This window comes from Perissodus microlepis, chromosome 8 (assembly GCF_051167445.1).
Source record: "Perissodus microlepis isolate ML-2025 ecotype Zambia chromosome 8, ASM5116744v1, whole genome shotgun sequence".
NCBI lineage: Eukaryota > Metazoa > Chordata > Actinopteri > Cichliformes > Cichlidae > Perissodus > Perissodus microlepis.
This window is the reverse complement of record NC_140468.1, coordinates 16,588,099-16,604,487: the sequence shown is the minus strand read 5'-3', so window position 1 is coordinate 16,604,487 and position 16,389 is coordinate 16,588,099. Positions and strand designations below refer to the sequence as shown.

General features: G+C 42.6%; 1 long non-coding RNA gene across 1 annotated transcript; it reads left to right on the top strand.

Moving 5' to 3' along the window:
* The first annotated feature begins 9,025 nt into the window (after window positions 1-9,025).
* LOC146381704 (uncharacterized) lies at window positions 9,026-14,463 on the top strand. Its single transcript, XR_014800957.1, has 3 exons — window positions 9,026-9,100; window positions 9,834-9,948; window positions 13,873-14,463. It is a non-coding gene; the product is annotated as an uncharacterized LOC146381704 (long non-coding RNA).
* Window positions 14,464-16,389: the final 1,926 nt, after the last annotated feature.

The window sequence follows — 16,389 nt, the reverse complement described above, 5'->3', positions numbered from 1 at the left end:
GCGTAACACAGAGCAATGAAGGAGGACGCGACACTGACAAAGAGAAACACAGGGCTTAAATACACTGAGGGATGACGAGTGGAATGAGACACAGAAGGAGAGCACAGCTGGAAGTAATATGACATGTCAAGACCAAGGGGAAGCAAAACTCAACACATTGACATAGTACACAGACTTTCAAAGTAATACGACAGCGATCATAAGGAAAAAATTGAGGATAGCTATATGGATAGATTCTTTATCATGCTGCTGTAACACAAAAACTTCCCCTTTGGGATCAAAAAAGTATACAAATAGTACAGTGTACAGTGCACAACAAATAAACAGCACAGATGAATAAAAGTGGCAAAAGCACCCATAAGTGGCTTATTTTATGAGATGGTGACACTACAAGATCTTACACTACCAGTCAAAAGTTTGGACAGACTTTCTCATTTAATGATTTGTCTTTATTTTTACTACTTTCTACATTGTAGATACATATTGAAGACATCAAATATATGAAGCAAGATATATTGAATTATATAGTAAAGAAAATTTTGATAAATAACTCTCAATGTCTTATATTTTAGATTTCTCAAAGTAGCTACCTTTTGCATTGTTGTGAGCGCTGCAAACCCTTGGCCTTTTCTCAGTGAGCTTCATGATGTAGTCACCAGTTAGTGAATCAGGTGTTCATTTGTGGAATTTCTTGCCGTAATAATGGGGTTGGGACCATTAATTGTGTTGTGCAGAAGTCTGGGTTGGTACACATCTGACAGCAGGGCTCGCAAAATTTCAAAATCCCTGGTAGCCCTTCGGGCAGGGACTCTTCAGTTTTTGGTAGCCCAAAATAAATTTAAGTAGCCCGAATAAAAAAGAGAGCAATTTTTTGATTGATGTTTTGTTTCCGTTACAATATTATACATTAAAGTATAATATTGTAACGGAAACAAAACATTAATCAAAAAATTCTTTAAACACAAATTACAACATTGTATAAAAATTACAATCATCAACTCAAATACTTGGTTCTAATTGAACAGAAATTTCTATGAACTTGTAAGAACTGTGTAGGACATGAATCAGTCTGTGTCAGATCCTGAATTTGAAATTTCCACTGAAGTCACAGGAAAGAGGCAAGTGGAACCAAGATCGAGGCCATTTGCTTTTTGAAGTTTGCAAAGACTGCTAAATTTTGCCAGTGGTAGTTCACTCTTTGCAACATAGTACGCTATTCTAAACTGATTTTCAGGTTTATTTTTAGTATGTTATTTGCAATTGGTGTTTGTTCTGGGAAAGATATTGCAGACTGAGCAATAATGCATTTCTTGCATTTCTCATGGGTTCTAATGGGGGCCTTTCTTAAAATGACTGGTCCCAGTAACAAAGGCGCTTGTCGACTCAGAAATCGAGGGAAAAGCAACAACACACCCGGCAGAACATTATGTTATTTACACGGGTGCACATAAGTGGTCCGCATGTGCGCATTCGCTGTCAAAATAAAAGACGCGCACCAGATAAGAAGTTGCAACGCGCGTTTGCATCCATATAAAAGGCAGTGTTTTTGTCCGCTAGAGTGGGATTTTCACGGCACATTCTGCACCACATCTCTGTGCGTTCATCATTTGTTTGAAGCCAGCTCACCTCCTGCAAACACTTTTCCGAGAATACGCGCTTCTTTTGTGGTTCGGACTCCATCTGACATTTCTTTGGAGGTGGAGGAAAACCAAAGTAATTGCTTAAAGGAGCTTGCTTCTTCGACATCTTTAAGAGTTCTAAACAAATGTCTGTCCTCCTCCAGAAAATCTTATGTACGCAAACACGCGTTGCAACTTCTTATCTTGTGCGCGTTTTTTATTTTGACAGCGAATGCGCACCTGCGGACCACTTATGTGCACCCCTGGTTATATAGCTCATCATATCGCAGCCACAGAAATTCTTTTGTCCATGAAACCATAAAGCTGCACTTTCTTTTTGCCTTATAGTCTGATTTGTCATAACCTTTCCGTTTTGTGGTAAGCTTTTCTTTGGCTGTCACTTCTTCACCCTGACCTGTCTTATTTGGCTCAGCAGAACTAAAATATATATCCTGCTGCTTTTACACACACGCACTCACATAACGCTCAGCGATTCTCTGCGCGATCAACCTCTCACATGTTTAAGCTTGCTGCGGGAGATTTCACTTGTCATGTTTGCATAGTAAGCTAACGATTGATAAGACGACGTCAGAGGAATTGGTGCGCAAATTATCATCACTCACCAATCAGTGCTGTCGCTCTCTATAAAACAGTTCGCGCGATTGCAAAGTGAAAGCAAAAAACAAGCGCAAATTCAAACACGATTTCAATATGTCACATATTGACAGTGGCTCACCGATGCCAATGACATAATTACCCAGCTACATTTCCGAAAGAATGCAAAAGCATTGAAATATATTTTCCTATGATAGCCCGACGGGCAGGGCAGAGACAGATTTTGGTAGCCCGACTGGAAAAATCGCTAGCCCCGGGACGTCGGGCTAGCGATTTTGCGAGCCCTGGACAGCCCTTTTTGATAACTGTTAGAATTCATATTATGGCAGTCCAGAACATTGCTTTTTTTATTTATTTATTTTTTGCCTGTCCCGTTTGGCTCTTTTGCCATCAGAATTATTGTCTAAAGGCGAAGAAAGATGCCCAACGGATTTACTTTACTAAATGGACCATTCCAGATTGCCGTAATGGTCTATTTGATTCACCTTTTATTGTTTATTTTATTTTATTTTCACTTGCTAAATATGGGACAGACTTGACTGGGAAAAAGAAAGGGGAGAAAGAAAGAGGGAAAGAAAAACAGCGGGGAAGAGGAACGATGATAAAGGGTAAAAAACAAAAACCAACAAAATAAGCAGACAAAAAATACATATATCAATCACCTGGATCACCTGTTGAGAAAGAAAAAAGAGAAAACAAGCAGAAAAAAAGAGCAATATAATAAACATCATCACGATGATCTATGGGAATATAACAGTAAATACTAAATATTAAACATTACTGTGCAGCACGTAAGATCGACAGCGCACAGTATGCTTTGAGATAGGAGCCAAAAAGGGTGTAGTTTGTGTGTGTGAGCACCCGTGTGTACACCTGTGAGCATGAGCGCGCTTGTATTTAAAAGGTTCCTTCATGTAATGATCTGCTAGAGCAGGGGTGGGCAATTCCAGGCCCCGAGGGCCGGTGTCCCTGCAGGTTTTAGATGTGTCCTTGAACCAACACAGCTGATTTAAATGGCTAAATTAGCTTCTCAACATGTCCTGAAGTTCTCCAGAGGCCTGGTAACGAACTATTCATGTGATTCAGGTGTGTTGACCCAAGGTGAGATCTAAAACCTGCAGGACACCGGCCCTCGGGGCCTGGAATTGCCCACCCCTGTGCTAGAGGGTGTGGGGGGCCACAGCCCCGTCCTCCAGGGCATGAAGCAGGTATGGAGGAGATCAAGACTCCAGACATCCAGAGGCCCTCAGAACACAAGAGATCAAGGTAGACCAACAGAGGGGCAGCCGGGCCACTATCCCGGAAAGAGATGAGGAGAGCACCAGATGAGTGGTCACTCAGCAGCCGCGGAGCAGAAGCCAGGGGGGGTTGCAGTGACGTGCCCGTGAGCTCCGCCGGCAGCCAGCTGTGCCAGAGTGACCGAGCCCCAGGCAGAGAGGCCGAGGGCACCCCACCCCCAAAGTGGCCCGAGCAAGCCCCAGGCTCCAGGCCCTGACAAGCAGCCACCAGGAGTGAGCCGGTGTGTACCTGGACGCCCATCCCCGGACACAAAGAACCACCAATGCACTGATGTCTGAGGGCGTCTGCCCATGGCAGGGTAAGTGGTGGGGGGAGCTAGGCCTCCGTACCTTGGAGGGCCTGAGATGTCCCTAGAGAGGTGGCGTCTGATACCCGACCTGACATATGGACACAGACAAACAGGCACACACAGATACAAACATCCATTCCCACCCTCATGCTCTCATATGCAATTACTCAACACTCACCCAACGTAGAGACAGACATAAAGAGACACTGTACACACGATACCACTGATTTCCTTTCCGATCCAATACCAAGTAAAATTCAGTGTGGTATCGACGATACTGATCCGATACCGATACTTTGTACAAAAACGTATTTTATTTATTGTATCTCAAATCATAGCGTCATAATGATTACAGGACATCGGATTAATTGTTCTTATCACTTAATAATGCAGAGTTCATCATATAGAAATAAAAAAACTGAAGTTGTGCGCTATTTGAACATCTTGCCTGCCTGCAGCACTAAAGGACTCAGTGAGAGGCTTCTGTCTCGCCCTAGCAGCACCTGTCCCTCTCCTCCTCTTCAGTTCGCCTCAACACACGCTCGTCATATTCTGTGATATGATTTACTCTGAGGTGTTTGACGAGGTTAGCGATGTTGCCACAACACCTCACTGTCTTGCCACATGTATCACAAACTACGTCTCAGCTTTCTGTGGAGGTAAAATAAGTCCGCTCATGACTATTATTACGCTCAGCCATTATTGTGAGTGCGCACGCCAAGGGGCTGCGAGACATTTATGCAGCCGTATTTCGCACATGACTATGAAAGGTGGAAGAGGAAGTAGTTCCTTCGAATGTAGACAATCCGAATGTTATAGTTTATTTCCACTGTGTTCCTGTTAATGATAAACTACAAATTTACCCTGAATTACTAAAATATCAATATTTTAATGTGAGAATCGATTCTAGAACATAAATGATTGGTATCGGAGGAATCGATATTTCAGGATCGATCCGCACATCACTAACAATTACACTCCCAAAGCGTACTCTAAGCCCCAGGTCTAGGTACCCTTGCCCCGTGAGGGGGAAACTGCACCCAGACCCAGGTAGTGTTACCCTTTTCCCTGGGGTGGAGAGAAGCAGACCGCCCCGACTTGGCAGCAGCAGGAAGGCCCCACATTCCAGACCCCAATCGGACGGCCAACTCCTCCTCTCAGCGCCCCCCCCCCCACTCCAACAGGCAGCACAGAATGGGGGTGTGTGAAGACTCCAAACCTCCCTCCGCCCGCTCATATGTAGTGTTGATGCATGTCTGTTCTAACGTGCATTTAAAACCCAAAATATTGCTAAAAATTTAAATGTGTCCCTAAGTGCAGTAGCAAAAACCATCAAGCGCTGGATGACACTGGCTCACATGAGGACTGCCCCCGGAAAGGAAGACCTCTGTTGATGAGGATAAATTTATTTGAGTCACCAGCCTCACTTGTGAGTTTCTCAACAGCCTCCTGTACTCCAGTTCCTGCTTACCCTTAATACACCCAACCAATGCGGTGTCATCAGAGAGCTTCTGCAGGTGGCATGTTTCACAGTTGTAGTAGATATCTGAGGTGTGAAAAGTAAACAGGAATGGAGATCAGTCCCCTATGTGCCCCAGTATAGAGATTGAAAATGTGATGTTATTTCCAGGGTAAAACCGCAAAGAATTGTAGGTACAAGTGGCAAGCGGTACTAGCGCACGCAGGCTTTCACATGAAAACAGTCACACAGCGATAAAAGAAATACAAAAAATGGCAAGAAGCTGTTGTATTATTAACTGCAATAGCCGGTCGCATGACAGCCATGGGAAGCTGACGGGTAAAGTGATCGGTTTTTATCGGATTCCGTCGTGGAAGAGAAATTGTTCAAGCCAAGTAACAAAGAGCCGAACGATGGCCTGGATTGCAGCCATTCAAAGACCAAATATAACGTTCCAAAACACTCCAGCTCACATGTTAGTCTGCTCCAAGCATTTCCATAAAGGTAAGTCTTCTGTTGTAGTTATTACATGATTTATCACATAAATAACATAATTGTTGATGTAGGTTACAAAAAAGTCTTATAATGATTTGAATTGAATTCGTTGCGCTATGCTGCTTTGTTTGCTGTGGCTTTGCAGGCTAATGTTTGTTGTGTTTTGTAGGAAAACGAGCCTAAAAAAATGCTGGAATGCGATCCAGACTGGGCACCCTCTATCAACCTATGTCATACCGAGTGTAAAGCTGCTACCAAAGCGGGATTTGATCGGTTGAGAGAGAGAGCGCGATATCAAAACAGCCACGAAAAGTCCCGCATATGTGTGCCCAAGTGTTGTATTGAAGCAATCAAGTGATGAGTATGTTGTTTTGATATGTCTTTGGGGTTTTTTTGCATTGTTGATTTGTTTTTCACCAAAGCAGCTAATAAAGCACAATGGAATACAATTTTGCCTCTTTCTTGTAAGATTCTATAACAGAATGAAACAATAATGCCAGTTATAAATAAAGACAATAAATTGAGTGAATTATGAAACACTTATTTTATTTCTATTAGATCTGAAAATGTTGTGTAATACTACAACCTGAAACGACAAATAGATTATCTCCTGTACAGGCCAACACAAAGAAAAAAAAAATTAACAACAGCCGTGAAATGGAATAGTCCAAATCACCAAAGTAAACTGGACCTGGGCTCTTTGCAGGGGTCTGAAATTACTAAACATTTTGTGAGTGCACTCACACTTAGGACCATATAATAATAAATATGTACGTGATGAAAGTCGGGCAGCACGCTAACAACCTTACTCCTCGTATGCTCGTATGGGTCTAACCCTTTCACTCCTTTGATTTTTTCCTTGTACTATTTTTTTGCCTTTTCGTCAACTCTGTCTTTTTACAGACCTGCCATGTTTTCCCTCGTTTTGTACATAACTGTTTTTGGGCCAAATAAATTGCAAGTAGGGATTAAAACCGCAGAATTAATGATTACCGGTGCTGGAAATGCTAGCGCTTAATGCAGTGTTTTGATTTTGTTGCCACTCGTACCTACAATGCAATGCGCGAAAGTCACGTGGTCTGTCAATCTTGGAGCGTGATGTCACGGGGGTGGGCGTGGAAAGGATTTTGGCCTGATGCGCCATTTTCCGTGTCCAAACAAAGCGCAAGCGAAAAAGGAGCAAAGGCACACACAACAGCCATGGTTCGTATTTGCTGTGTGGTCGGCTGCAATGTTCGATCGCACGACCGGCAAGAGAATAAGCTTGAAAATGGTTTATCTTTTCATTCTTTCCCAACCTGGAAGCAACATGAGGCAGCTTGTGTATCGGATGTTATCAAAGGAAGGCATCTAGCCTGGATAGCCGCTGTGAGACGAGCTGATATCCAGTTTTCTTCCATCTCCAAATATCTGTTGGTGCTCCAGACATTTTCATTCCAGTAAGTTCTAAATATGTTCATATCACTCTTTATAGCCTATTAGTTTTATTTTCAATGTGCTCTGAGGTCATAGCAAATTAGAACAAACATCCTAATGAGTGATTTTGCAGAACTACCTTCTATTTATAGAGTTGCTAATTATTTGGCATTATTGCAGCAAACCAGCCTATGAAATGGATGAAACATCATGACTGGGTTCCAGCGCTACACAAGGGACCTGCTTCAAACATACCACCATGCCAATCAGATTACTTCTTCCATGTGAGGGTGAAGAGGTGATCCTTCTGGATAAGATGGTGAAGGTTTTGCTGCGTTTGGTGTGGTAGTAAAACCAGGGAAAAATGAAACTTGCTCCTGTTAAATATTCTTAAGTCTTGTGCTGTATAAATAGCGGTATTTTTCAAAAGATACAGTAATTAAAGTAATGTTAGTGTTACCGGCACCAGACCTAGGGGAATCTGGACCGGCAGCAAGCGGCACACAGGCTAGAGAGCATTGCGTAGCCAAATATGAGCAAACTGTGGATTAATAGAGAGGACACCGAAGTCTTGCTCAGGCCGGAGCTCATTTATTTCTGCATATACACAATACAAATCACACTAGACCATGCATTCTTTCCATAAAATAACAGAGTTCATAAACATAAATAAAGTTACAAAAAGCATTCTCTCAAAAGCAAAATAAATACAAACTAATTCAAAATGACTTTACATACTCACAACTTAAACAAAACACTCGCGGCTAAAGCATAACAACATACCAAAATAACCCATCTCACATTCACACAACCTTTCCCCACATTCGCGCCATATACGCTATTACTTTTGAACATGGCGTCCCCTGAACGCAACACAACATGGCGGCAGACGACTGCAAACGTTGTTTCACCAACAAAAAGCTTTCCCCTTAATACATGTACTCAGTTCTGCTTGGCTAACACTAAAACAAACACTACAACACATTTTCGGAAGTCGCAGGTTGCCACTGTCATAGCATATACTTATAGTGCTACGTAGCATTATAGCATTGTGCCGATGATACACTAATACTCATTATTACAACAAAATACCACAAAACAACATCATCACTATCATCTCAAAATATAGCCGAACAGTTGTTACTCAACTTACATGACATTTAGAACCAGTTTGGTAACATAAAAGTTTGTTTGTCAGTACCTGTGGATTAATAGAGAGGACACCGAAGTTAGCGTCTTGCTCAGGCCAAAGCTCATTTATTTCTGAGCTGCGCATGCGCAGAGCCTATAGCTAGAGTCTCTCTGGTAGTTCCACAGCAGTGCAAGAGCACCATCTACTGGCATAATGAAATATAACCATGGTCTGGCAACACATAACAATGTCAAAATAAGTCACAATAATAAACAAAAAATAAGGGGGTAATTGGTTTTCTTACAAAAATAAACATGTAGCTTTTTCAACCTGCTACACTAGCAGTGGGCAGTGGTGGGTAAGTTACTTTAAATTAGTAACTTAGTTACATTACTAGTTACTTTTATCAAAAGTAACTCAGTTACTTCAAGTTACTCGTTACTTTCAGAGTAACTAGTTACTAAGGAAAGTAACTTTGGTTTTACTCAGAATTCTCTTATTAATGTGTTGCTTCTGTAGCCGGGTGGGCTACTTGCCTTTCTTTTTCTCTCTCTCTCCCTCGCTCGCACTACTGCTCTGGCTCTCTCCTGCGCTTGCTCTCTCGGCTGCGCAACTAGGTTAATTGGGAACCCACCTGCATATTAATTGCAGGGTGGCGCCAGTCCATATAAAGTTAAGCCGGTGTTCTCCTGGTCCGTTTGGCAAAAAGCAGCACTCAATGCTGGCACACCACAACGGATTGATCAGCAAGCGAGTAGGTCATATGACAGCTACAGGTAGGCTCTCGCTTCACCTCCGATTCCCTCCGAGTACTAGAATCGGTAGCAATATAGTTTTTGTGGCTTGTTGTAGCGCGGCAGTTTCTGTTTTGTTCCGGCGTTGCGGAGAGAGGTGCTCGAGTTATCTCCACCAGTGAGAGTATAGCGCCTCCGGTCGTGATAACTACTTTTATTAGCATTCACAATTATCGGAGGCTAAGGTTATATTTATGTGTTGTTTTAGGGTTTGATTGCTGCCTTCACATCTCCGTGGCAAACTGCCCGACCTTAATCGGAAGAGCGAAACGCCTTCCCAGCTGCTGTTGTGAGGGCTCCTCCTCGGTGGAGCCTGCTGTCTTGTCTTGTCTTGCCGTGAAACTGTTTTTATTAAGCAGGCTTACCTTTTTCTGGTTCGCCTGGTTTTATTTTATTTTATTCTGGATTGTTGCTTGTACCCACATCTGTGATCGGGCTGGAGCGATCCTCTGCCCGAGTGTCGTGCTGGGAACCTTAAACTGCCTCAGTTGCCGATCTCAGCCTGTGGGGAGCCAGACCGGCTTGTGATCGAGGCCTGGACAATTACCACCAGCACGAGTTGTAGTTGACTTGTGGGGCGTAAGCCTTCCAGTGTGGTGTGTGCGCGCGTGTGTGACTTTTATTAAAGTTGGTTTTAGTTTTTTTTATTATCTGTAGCGAGCCTGATGCTCAGTGTCCTTTTATTCTTTTAACGTATTTCTCTGTTTTATTAAAGTGAATGGAGGATGTGCCAGTGGCCCTGGGACCTCAGGTGGTGGGTCGTTTTCACACTTTCTTTTGTACAGCACCGGGTGGGCTGTAGTGATTTTCTTTTGGGTCCACGGCTGCTGGTAAGTACAAGTTCCACGATTGTTTTATTTTCACTTTAGGACACTGTCAACAACGACGCTACATTTTGCTTTCTAATATTTTATTTATTTTAACGATAAATAAAACTATATTAATAGTGGAGCCAACCTGCGTCGGTGTGCATCCTTGAATCTGTGCGGCCTCTTTTTATTCCTTTTATCTATTCTTAAATATATATTTCCTGGGGGTGAAATTCGGTGGCGTTGTCATTTTATTACTATTTCTTTTATAACCCCGCCGACCACTTGGTCACACTTCCGTAATTGGATACCCAGCAAGACTTCCAGTCTTCTAGCTTGCTTGGTTGCCACAAGTGCACTGTGCCACCTACCAATAGAAAGGAAAAAATAATGTGCATATTTCCACGAGAGAAATCCCACGCCTGGACCGTTGTTGTTCACCGCCATGATTCTAGCCTACGTCACAGCGTCATGTGCGCTTTTTGTTGTAAGATTCAGATAATTATTTTTTAAAAGCTAGACATTTTAAATGACAATAAGAAAGAAAAGTATTTCTTTGTGCCCCCTTTTCCTGTTAATGCCCTACCTGGCCCCATTGGCAAAACTTTGCTAGACCCGCCCCTGCACAGTTACTAGCTGTCAGCTACGTTAAAAAAAAGGTGTTATTTGTCTCTCAGAAACAGTTCATAACTTCCCTTCAACTCATTCATGTCACTTAAAAGGTAAACCTGTTTCTCCATCACCTGTTCAGCTCTGGTGATTCAGTAAGGATATCTCCTGGTTTCATCTTCATGTTTCCCTCTCACCACATATCCAAACTGATATCATGACCAGCAGCTTTTACAGCTGTGGCTCCAGCAAACATCAGCTGATGCTAGAAATGAATATTAAATAAATTCTAACAGCAGCTGATCAAGCTTAAACGTGCTGCTGTTGTTTAACGCGACCTGCACTGGTTTCTTCTTTCTGGCGCAAAGTGGGCGATAAACAAACAAGAGAGAAAAGCGATCAGCTGATCATTGATCAGTTTCATGATTGAAGTAAGAAACAGGAGAGGGAGGGGGAGAGAAAGAGAGAAGAAGGTGCAGCATAGACACAGAATAACTCCACCTTTGTGTCTTTTTCATTGTAGCTGAAGTACAGGACAAACTGTGTTCCTTTTCACCTCAATACGAAACGCGTAATATTTTCTCTGAATATGAGACTATTCCATTTTTTTTTTAGGGGACGGTTGTCAACTCTAGTAATTAACCTTATGAACAAAATAAAGTTCAACATCAGTAACATCATAGCACCCACCCAGCTGTATAGAAACTCCGTCATGCTAGCTAGTACCCAGTACGAAAAAGTCAGCATAACGAAAATAAACTACACCTAAACTTGGTTTATATCTGACCCAGAGACTCCAGGTCATAACTTCTTACCTGAAGTTCAGTTCACCTGACACTCGGACCGGCGGCCGCTTCGGGTCTCTGCTCCTGCCTCCGGTTTCTGATGTGATGTTCTACAAAGTGGTTTTAAAGAAAGAGGCAAAAATTTGTTTGTTTCTTTATTCAACTTTTGAACAGTGGTACTCAGTCAGTACATATTCAGCAAATTATTTACATGGCAGTGCACTACAGGCATAAATCTAGACCCCTAGATAAAACATGGGTCATTCCCACGACCCACTTTACTGTGTTCCAATGAAGTATCCAATAGCGGTGACAACTCCTCCACAGTAGCGGGTGGGATTTTTCTTTTTTGAGGATGCCTCCTTTTACCTTTCAATACGGATGGTCCGTTTATGTTTTGATCAAGAGCCTTTTTTTGGGCAGCTGAAGAGGAGAAGTCCACCTTATGGCCAACCTCTGACTGTATCTTGGTCATATTACACAGCAAAACCCAGTATGTAGGTTCATCTGTAACAGTCCTTGTGCCACGATCCTCACTGTTGCTTCTACTTTAAACAGAAGAGCAGCGACATGGCTGCAGGTCTCCGCGACTCCAGCCATACAGGTGCAGTGTGCGGCTTCAACCTTCCCTGTGATGCTCACAATGACCCATGGCTGCAATGCTGGTTCATTAAGTCTTTGAGAGTGCAGTACCTGAAACATACAAAGACAAAGTTAATTTAAGTACAAGAACTAATGAGCCAAGGCAGACACAAATGTGTTTAATCTACTTTATCATAAGTGTAACTAAGTGTTTAGAAAGTTAGCACATGTAATTTTTTATTTTTTTATGCATCCATCTATAGAACGCTGCATGTTATATTCTAAATTTGCCTGTTCTCTCTCAGAAACCTGCCTGCAGAAAATGAACCTAAAGTATGTAATGCAAGGATGTCATCGCTTTCAAGATGGAGAAAGCATAAAGTGACAATTATGAATCACTTAATATGATAAGGACATTCTGCAAGTCATTAATCAATGTATAAAACTAAAATAAAATCTATTTTTAGTGACACAGGATACAAACATGGAAGCAAGATGTAGAATTGGAATTATTTATAATAAATCTGAATAAATTATTGCAATTTCTTTAACCATAAAGAATAACTAAATCCTTCAGGACAATGTCACATCAATGCACTGAACTCACTATGTTATCCCTCTAACAGAGCCTCCACATGTTCTCACTGTAATATCCCCCTCATGAATGAATTTATGCTGCACTAATCTGAATGTTCGGAGGGAAATCAAACGCATTTCACTCGCAGTACTCAAGCTGACTTACCTTTGTTTGAATGATGACTTGTACGCGCTGACTCCACAGACAAAGTACGAAAATATGTCAGGCGTCAATAGCGATAGGTCTTCAGGGTTTCTACTCCACGGCCGTATTTCATATGGGTCCACATTTCCAATGCACGCTTTTTTCTGCAAGTACCGCCCCTTCGCCTCTGGACGCAGTCGGTCTCAATACAGTCATTCTCTTTTGAGCTGCTTTTAAGCATCTTTCTTGTAGTCGTTGTTCCAACACAGTGTGTTTGTTTTGATTTGTGGACACGGAAAATGGCGCCGCGCTCCCACAGTACATTGCAGCATGACGTCAACTCCAAAGCCCTATTACTAACTACCACATCAGACAGCGTGGCCCCCCCCCCCCAGCTGTAGAAAACTGAGGCCTTTCTGACAGACAGCCAGCAATCCAGGAGACAGTAGAAGTGGTGACATGCATCCTAACTCTCTGGTATACCTGGATTGTCAGTTTCCATGATATGGACAGCTAGGCCTTTCTTCATCACACCTTTCTGAAGGTTTCTGGAGGTGTTGCCATAATCCCACATTCATATCTTCTATTAGACCTTCAGACCACTTCTTGTAGTCATGGTAAGCTACCATGAAGGGTCCAGGTTTTCAGTTTAACTATCATTTCAGGTCAGTTGTTCTTACAGTCAGCACCTTCAACATGCTGGTTGTACTTGTTACCCAGTCTCAGGTGAGGATCAGCCTAATGCAGAATGCAGTGGATGTGTCTGTGATCCTGGATGTGTTCACTGAGCAAGCTTTCAGTGAAGCAAAGGGAGGAGAATCTGTGAAAGTCGGTGTACAGGAACAGCAGTTCATCTGTTTTGCGTGCCAGTGATCACTGGTTGGCCAAATGGGAGCACGTAGGGTGTCATTGTGCCTCCAACCAGAATCAGGGTCGACAAAAACTGGGGGAGAAATGCATAGAGAGGACTGTCCAATGATTAACAGTTCCTCTCTGAGGGTATTGGCAGAAAGCAGAATAATGCACAGAAGCATACAAAGCACAAGAAAGCAGTAGCTTCTGTATGGAGAAACGGGTCAAATTTTCTAAAGAAGCTCAGATTCTTTATTATTGGCAGCAAAATGGCAGCAACCTCGTTGCCATAAAGAAGGCTTCAGGAAATCATTCCTGCTGTTCTATATAAAGCTGTATAACATGTAAAATGTAAAGCACAAGTAAAACTAACTGCCATTGCCTTGTGTCCCCCAGCTGCTGTATAATTTGGCCCGGTGAAAGTGAAGGTCACTATCAAACAACTCTCATCCTTAAGGATTTCTTCAACTCCAGTGGACGCCTCTGCATCATGGAGACCAGGGTGAATGCTGCTGAGTCTGGTGTTTTCTCTGAACTTTTACCATTAGATTTCTGCCATTTCAACTTTCATGTTGAGCCGAGGAGGAACAGCGACTGCTTAGAAGCATCTTCACAGATGTAAAACGGCTTTCATGACTATCCTTTCTCCTGCTTTGAACTTTAGCTTTTTGAACTTGGTTGGTCCTATCTTATACTGTGCGCATTAATAAACAGATCACCCAAATACAGTAATGACTTTTTAAATACATTTTCTGAACGTTTGGCTGAAATCATGCCTAAATATGGTGTGTTGGTGATTGCAATACATGTGTGCTGTCCTGGAAAACCATCCGCTAAGGACTTTAAAAGCCTTATTGACTCTTAATTTTATGCAGTGCGTGTCTGGGCTCACACAGGAACGGGGAAACTCTCTTGACATTTTTAAAGTGTCTGTTTCTAATGTGAAGATTTGTGACGCTGTTCGGATTACATGCGTGTAATGACATTTGACATTTTCTCACCTGGGAACATTCTTAAACCTCACGCTCCTGTTCAGCAAGTTCTTTGGTTTTCAACTTTCTTTGGAACAGTGTTGTTTGCGTTGAGGCTGTGTCATGATAGATGATTTACGCTCTTGGTTTCACTCCACTGGTCATACAGTGTTAAATGCTATGTTTTTATTAAAACCCAGGTAGCCAATATCTGTTCTAGCCTTGGGTGGATGAAACAAGTGCAAGTAGGTGTGCGTGTACAAAAGTGGAAGAAAGCGCCATGTTTCATTTCAAATTTTAAAGGAATTCTGTTATCGCCATCATACAGTTGTGAAAGATGTCCGAAGGAAATATCTGTGAAAGATGTCCGAAGGAAATATCTGTGAAAGATGTCCGAAGGAAATATCTGTGAAAGATGTCCGAAGGAAATATCTGTGAAAGATGTCCGAAGGAAATATCTGTGAAACTGCAATAAGCCTCATATTGTTTAATACCATAGACACTCTTCTTGGTGTTCAACAGCCTGCCTGCATTGAACCTTCATTTAAGGCATGAGAAAACTTTCAATTTCTATGTGGATAATGTGAGAGCAGCACTGTGTATTACCAGCCACACATGTTGCGGCAGCTCCCCTCTTGATCAGTCCTCTTGAAATATGACTGAATTTGTTGTGTGTGGACCAAAATGCAGACAAACGAAGGCGGGCCTGAACTTAAAAAAAAAACAAAAAAAAAAAAACTAGCCTTTATTATGGCTGATGGAAAAACACAGGCAGAAGGAAACAAAGCTAGCAGTAAACTACATTGGGAAAACTAAAAGTAAACCTTGGACATGGGGAACATGGAACATGACACAAGACAAACAGACAACCTGACAATGAACAAAGAAAGACTCTCACAAGAAATCAACATGGGGTGACGAAGGAAGTGGAAACACACGGGGAAAACAGCTGGGGAGAATAAAAATAATGGCATAGGGGTAAGCAAAACTGAACACTGGCTGCAAGACTGTCAAAATAAAACAGAACATGCAGACTAAGACACAGTTGACTCTGGGACCGGGGGGAGAAACAGACATCGAAACAGAAGACATGACTAGGACCTGGGAGATAAGGGAACAAAGGACACGGAGGGGAGAGAGGGAGCAAGTGAGAGCAAGGGACAGGGTTTCTACCTTTATTATCAGATCAGAGGAAAAAGGGGGGCTATATTTAAACCATTTTAAATGTTCTACTGCCTAAATCTAGGCCAGCTGAATTTATATGAGGTGATCTCAGGAACACACATTACTCCAAGTTAAACAGATACAGCCATTTATGTTGGGGTGACCTAAAAGCTGGACACAAATGCAGCCTTCCAATGAATTTATTTACAGTAAATTTAAACAAGAGCTCAGAAAGCTCCCAAAAACAATTGCTGTCCCAGCCTTCCCAAGGTCTTTCCTCCACATTCGCACAGATCCCGAACAGGATTCAGAAAAGGAATCCAGCAGGCAAAGTACAAACAGTGCATTGAGGAGAACTTCCACAATAACTACCCACAAAATATGTGGAGATGCATCGGGAGCACAGCACACTGCAAACACAGCAACAGGTCAGCCATGATCCAACTTTTCCCAACACCTTGAGCAGTTTCTTTGCATGCCCTGACAGCAACAGTGCGACTGTACATCGCCCCCGACTGGAGGAGCAGGGGTAGCCTCTCATTCTGCAGCTACATCAAGCGAGTTCCACTTTGAGGAGAATTGATATCAGAGCTGCAGGACCAGATAAGGTGTCAGGCAGGACTCTGAAGACATGCACTGACCAACTGGCAGGGGTTTTTCTGGACATCTGCAACCTGTCCCTTGCAGCATGCCACAGTCTCTGTGGACTGGCATCCTGTCCCCTTATCAGTATTGTGGGTGGCCTCGAGCTTATCCAAGCTAATAAAGAGCAAGAGGC